At 44.2% G+C, this 6,000-nt stretch overlaps 1 pseudogene; it reads left to right on the top strand.

The window, feature by feature from the left end:
- Nucleotides 1-6,000, top strand: part of LOC135531445 (vacuolar protein sorting-associated protein 8 homolog) — a 154,946-nt pseudogene that overhangs the window by 6,143 nt on the left and 142,803 nt on the right.

Here is a 6,000-nt window from a genome sequence, read left to right as displayed (position 1 = left end):
CTCTCTGTTTCTAGACTGGTCCCCTTCTCTCTGTTTCTACACGGTCTTCTCTTCGTTTCTACATTGGTCTTCTTCTCTAGTTAAATGTCTTCTCTCTGTTTCTAGACTGGTCCCCTTCTCTCTGTTTCTAGACTGGTCCCCTTCTCTCTGTTTCTAGACTGGTCCCCTTCTCTCTGTTTCTAGACTGGTCCCCTTCTCTCTGTTTCTAGACTGGTCCCCTTCTCTTCGTTTCTACATTGGTCTTCTTCTCTAGTTAAATGTCTTCTCTCTGTTTCTAGACTGGTCCCCTTCTCTCTGTTTCTAGACTGGTCCTCTTCTCTCTGTTTCTAGACTGGTCCTCTTCTCTCTGTTTCTAGACTGGTCCTCTTCTCTCTGTTTCTAGACTGGTCCTCTTCTCTCTGTTTCTAGACTGGTCCCGTTCTCTCTGTTTCTACACGGTCTTCTCTTCGTTTCTACATTGGTCTTCTCTAGTTAAATGTCTTCTCTCTGTTTCTAGACTGGTCCCCTTCTCTCTGTTTCTAGACTGGTCCCCTTCTCTCTGTTTCTAGACTGGTCCCCTTCTCTATGTTTCTAGACTGGTCCTCTTTCTCTCTGTTTCTAGACTGGTCCTCTTCTCTCTGTTTCTTGACTGGTCCTCTTCTCTAGTTAAATGTCTTCTCTCTGTTTCTAGACTGGTCCTCTTCTCTCTGTTTCTAGACTGGTCCTCTTTCTCTCTGTTTCTAGACTGGTCCTCTTCTCTCTGTTTCTTGACTGGTCCTCTTCTCTAGTTAAATCTCTTCTCTCTGTTTCTTGACTGGTCCTCTTCTCTCTGTTTCTTGACTGGTCCTCTTCTCTCTGTTTCTTGACTGGTCCTCCTCTAGTTAAAAGTCTTCTCTGTTTCTAGACTGTGTCTGGTGTGATCGTAGTGGGAACGTCTCATGGCCTGGCTCTAGTGTTTGGTAAGTCCTTAACATATCAGTGATTAGTACTGCAGTCATATAATCATTGACATGAGCCAGTGCAATGCATGGTTAAGGACAAGGTAGTAACTAACTAACTAAGTTGAGGTTGTGTGAACTCTGAATTCAACTGAAGATTGTTATATATTTAGTTGGTTGTTGTCTCTCTGTCTGTCTGGGCAAACTCTGAATGGACAGGAAAAGGTACATGCCTCCAATAGCTCTCTCTCTCTCTGTCTCTCTCTCTTTCTGTCTCGACCTCTGTCTCTCTGTCTCTCTGTACAGTCATATTGTAGACATTGGGCTCAACATCGGCATGTTATCATATTGTCTGCACGTGCTATTTCATTTCTCCGAGTGGTTTTTGAATAAGGTCGTTTGTCTGTGTTGTTCATCCGGCTGGTCCAGACATGTGTTGTTGTATGTCTCGTGGTTGTCATTCACTACTGTGTTGCAGCATGTTTTTGGTTGATGCTGTCAGCAGATCATGTGTTTTGACTGATCTCCATATGTTTATAAAGACGGACTGTCCCAGTGTCTGCTGTTGTTCTATGACAGTATAAGAGTTAAGAGCGGCCTTTCCCAGAGTGCTTGGCTCCACAGCGTTGCCTGATGGGTAATGTTTTTTTTTTCTTTCTTCAGATCTGAACCAGGCTCTCCGTTTGTGCTTGGGAAGCACGGCGACAGGGGCGGAGTTCGGAGCCGTCTCCGCCCTCAGCATCAACCACGACTGCACCCGGCTGCTCTGTGGCTTCGCCAAGGGACATATCACCATGTGGGATCTGGCCAATGGGAAGCTTCTGCGAACCATTACCGACGCCCACCCACCCGGCACCGCCATCTTACATGTGAAGGTAGTCTGTCTGTCTGTACAAGTCAAGTTGAATTGAAACGTGTCTTCTGCTCAGATCGTCTCTGTTGAACTCCTCGGTTGTCCCTCTCTCTCTCAGTTCACCGATGACCCTACGCTGGCAGTGTGCAACGACAGCGGTGGCTCTGTGTTTGAGCTGGCTTTCAGGTAATACTCATTTGTCCCCTCAGATTGTGTGTGTGTGTGAAGTTACCTGCAGTGACTGACAGGGGGCAGTATTGCTCTGCAGACACTAGGATTGATGTGCTGGTTGACTCAACATGCAGTCCCCGCGGACACTGTGGGCGGGTGGGTTTAGGGCCATGTAATACTGTGTGGATGAAGGGCGGGTGGGTGGCGTGTGCGGGTTGAATAAAGGGAAAACGATGCATCAAAAAAATCCATAAATGTATAATTAGTTTGCATATCTATCGGCTACATTGAGTTTTATCTCTCCTTGTGTTTATCTGGCATTAGTGTGTAAACATCACTTTTAGGGCCAAATACAGTACAACAACATGAAGGTTTTATCGACAGCTGCACTCTGGTGAACATAGTGTAGGTGGATATTTAAACCAATGGGTGGAAACAGAGGCAGACAGGACGTTCTGTAGCCTGTTGCAGCCCACAAAAGACAAACAGGACGTTCTGTAGCCTGTTGCAGCCCACAAAAGACAAACAGGACGTTCTGTAGCCTGTTGCATTCCACAAAGGACAAACGGGACATTCTGTAGCCTGTTTCCGTCCACAAACAGGACAAAACATCAAAATAAAGAACAATAGTAGGCAGTAGCAACCAAAAGTCTACCAAATACAAACACATCAAGACTATAACAGGCCCTGACTATAACAGACTATAACAGGCCCAGACTATAACAGACTATAACAGTCTATAACAGACTATAACAGTCTATAACAGACTATAACAGGCCCAGACTATAACATTTTAACAGGCCCGGTCTGTAACAGGCCCGGAATATAACAGGCCCAGTCTATTACAGACTATAACAGTCTATAACAGACCATAACAGGCCCAGACTATAACGGTCTATAACAGGCCTGGTATATAACAGGCCCGGAATATAACAGGCCCAGTCTATTACAGACTATAACAGACTATAACAGACCATAACAGGCCCAGACTATAACGGTCTATAACAGGCCTGGTATATAACAGGCCCGGAATATAACAGGCCCAGTCTATTACAGACTATAACAGGCTCAGACTATAACAGACCATAACAGGCCCAGACTATAACAGGCCCAGACCATAACAGGCCCAGACTATAACGGTCTATAACAGGCCTGGTATATAACAGGCCCGGTATACAGTGGGGCAAAAAAGTATTTAGTCAGCCACCAATTGTGCAAGTTCTCCCACTTAAAAAGATGAGAGGCCTGTAATTTTCATCATAGGTACACTTCAACTATGACAGACAAAATGAGAAAAAAAAATCCAGAAAATCACATTGTAGGATTTTTAATGGATTAATCTGCAAATTATGGTGGAAAATAAGTATTTGGTCACCTACAAACAAGCAAGATTTCTGGCTATCACAGACCTGTAACTTCTTCTTTAAGAGGCTCCTCTGTCCTCCACTCGTTATCTGTATTAATGGCACCTGTTTGAACTTGTTATCAGTATAAAAGACACCTGTCCACAACCTCAAACAGTCACACTCCAAACTCCACTATGGCCAAGACCAAAGAGCTGTCAAAGGACACCAGAAACAAAATTGTAGACCTGCACCAGGCTGGGAAGACTGAATCTGCAATAGGTAAGCAGCTTGGTTTGAATAAATCATCTGTGGGAGCAATTATTAGGAAATGGAAGACATACAAGACCACTGATAATCTCCCTCGATCTGGGGCTCCACGCAAGATCTCACCCCGTGGGGTCAAAATGATCACAAGAATGGTGAGCAATAATCCCGGAACTACACAGGGGGACCTAGTGAATGACCTGCAGAGAGCTGGGACCAAAGTAACAAAGCCTACCATCAGTAACACACTACGCTGCCAGGGAGTTAAATCCTGCAGTGCCAGACGTGTCCCCCTGCTTAAGCCAGTACATGTCCAGGCCCGTCTGAAGTTTACTAGAGAGCATTTGGATGATCCAGAAGAAGATTGGGAGAATGTCATATCGTCAGATGAAACCAAAATAAAAAAAATTGGTAAAAACTCAACTCGTCGTGTTTGGAGGACAAAGAATGCTGAGTTGCATCCGAAGAACAAAGAACACCATACCTACTGTGAAGCATGGGGGTGGAAACATCATGCTTTGGGGGTGTTTTTCTGCGAATGGACCATGACGACTGATCTGTGTAAAGGAAAGAATGAATGGGGCCATGTATCGTGAGATTTTGAGTGAAAACCTCCTTCCATCTGCAAGGGCATTGAAGATGAAACATGGCTGGGTCTTTCAGCATGACAATGATCCCAAACACACCGCCCGGGCAACGAAGGAGTGGCTTCGTAAGAAGCATTTCAAGGTCCTGAAGTGGCCTAGCCAGTCTCCAGATCTCAACCCCATAGAAAATCTTTGGAGGGAGTTGAAAGACTGTGTTGCCCAGCAACAGCCCCAAAACATCACTGCTCAAGAGGAGATCTGCATGGAAGAATGGGCCAAAATACCAGCAACAGTGTGTGAAAACCTTGTGAAGACTTACAGAAAACGTTTGACCTCTGTCATTGCCAACAAAGGGTATATAACCAAGTATTGAGATACACTTTTGTTATTGACCAAATACTTATTTTCCACCATAATTTGCAAATAAATTCATTAAAAATCCTACAATGTTATTTTCTGGATTTTTTTGCTCTCGTTTTGTCTGTCATAGTTGAAGTGTACCTATGATGAAAATTACAAGCCTCTCTCATCTTTTTAAGTGGGAGAACTTGCACAATTGGGGGCTGACTAAATACTTTTTTGCCCCACTGTGTAACGGGCCCAGACTGTAACGGGCCCAGACTGTAACGGGCCCAGACTGTAACGGGCCCAGACTGTAACAGGCCCAGACTGTAACAGGCCCAGAAATGTACATGTTTGTATTCTACTTGGTGACAGGAGAATGGTGGTTCAACGTGATGAAAGGGCAGTAGAGAGCTGCATCTTCACAGTCTACTGTTCAACAGGCCTAAATATTCACTAAATGCATCATCACAGTCTACTGTTCAACAGGCCTACATATTCACTAAATGCATCATCACAGTCTACTGTTCAACAGGCCTACATATTCACTAGATACATCTTCACAGTCTACTGTTCAACAGGCCTAAATATTCACTAGATACATCATCACAGTCTACTGTTCAACAGGCCTACATATTCACTAGATGCATCATCACAGTCTACTGTTCAACAGGCCTACATATTCACTAGATACATCATCACAGTCTACTGTTCAACAGGCCTAAATATTCACTAAATGCATCATCACAGTCTACTGTTCAACAGGCCTACATATTCACTAAATGCATCATCAGTCTAGAGTTAGGGTCGGGTGGGGTTAGAGTCGGTTGGGTTAGGCTTAGGCTGGGGTTAGGTTAGGGTCGGGTGGGTTGTGGTTAGGTTTAGGGTCAGGTTAGGGTCGGGTGAGGTTATGGTTAACGTCTGGTGTGGGCGGTTGTGGACGGAATTCATTTCCCATTGTCTGGTGGAAAGCAGACTGAACCAGGTTTTCCTCTTGGATTTTGCCTGTGCTTAGTTATATTACATTTATGGGTTTATCCTGAAAGATGACAAGCATACTCATGACATGATGCAGCCACCACTATGCTTTAAAATATGGAGAGTGGTCCTCAGTAATGTGTCTTTTCTTTAGCAGTATTACTTTAGTGCCTTGTTGCAAACGGGATGTATGTTTTGTAATATTTGTATTCTGTACAGGCTTCCTTTTCACTCAATTGGGTTATTATTGTGGAGTAACTACGATGTTGTTGACCCATCCTCAGTTTTCTCCTAACACGGCCATTAAACTCTGTCACCGTTTTAAAGTAACCATTGGCCTCATGGTGAAATCCCTGAGCAGTTTCCTTCCTCTCCAGCAACTGAGTTAGGAAGGACGCCTGTATCTTTGTAGTGACACCATCCATATTGTAATAAATAACTTCACCATGCTGAAAGGAATATTTAATGTCTTATTTGTTTTACCCATCTACCAATAGGTGCCCTTCTTTGTGAGGCATTGGAAAACCTCCCTGGTCTTTGTG

This window comes from Oncorhynchus masou, chromosome 5 (genome assembly GCF_036934945.1).
Source record: "Oncorhynchus masou masou isolate Uvic2021 chromosome 5, UVic_Omas_1.1, whole genome shotgun sequence".
In the NCBI taxonomy this organism is placed as follows: Eukaryota; Metazoa; Chordata; class Actinopteri; order Salmoniformes; family Salmonidae; genus Oncorhynchus; species Oncorhynchus masou.
This window is presented reverse-complemented; position numbering and strand designations above follow the sequence as displayed.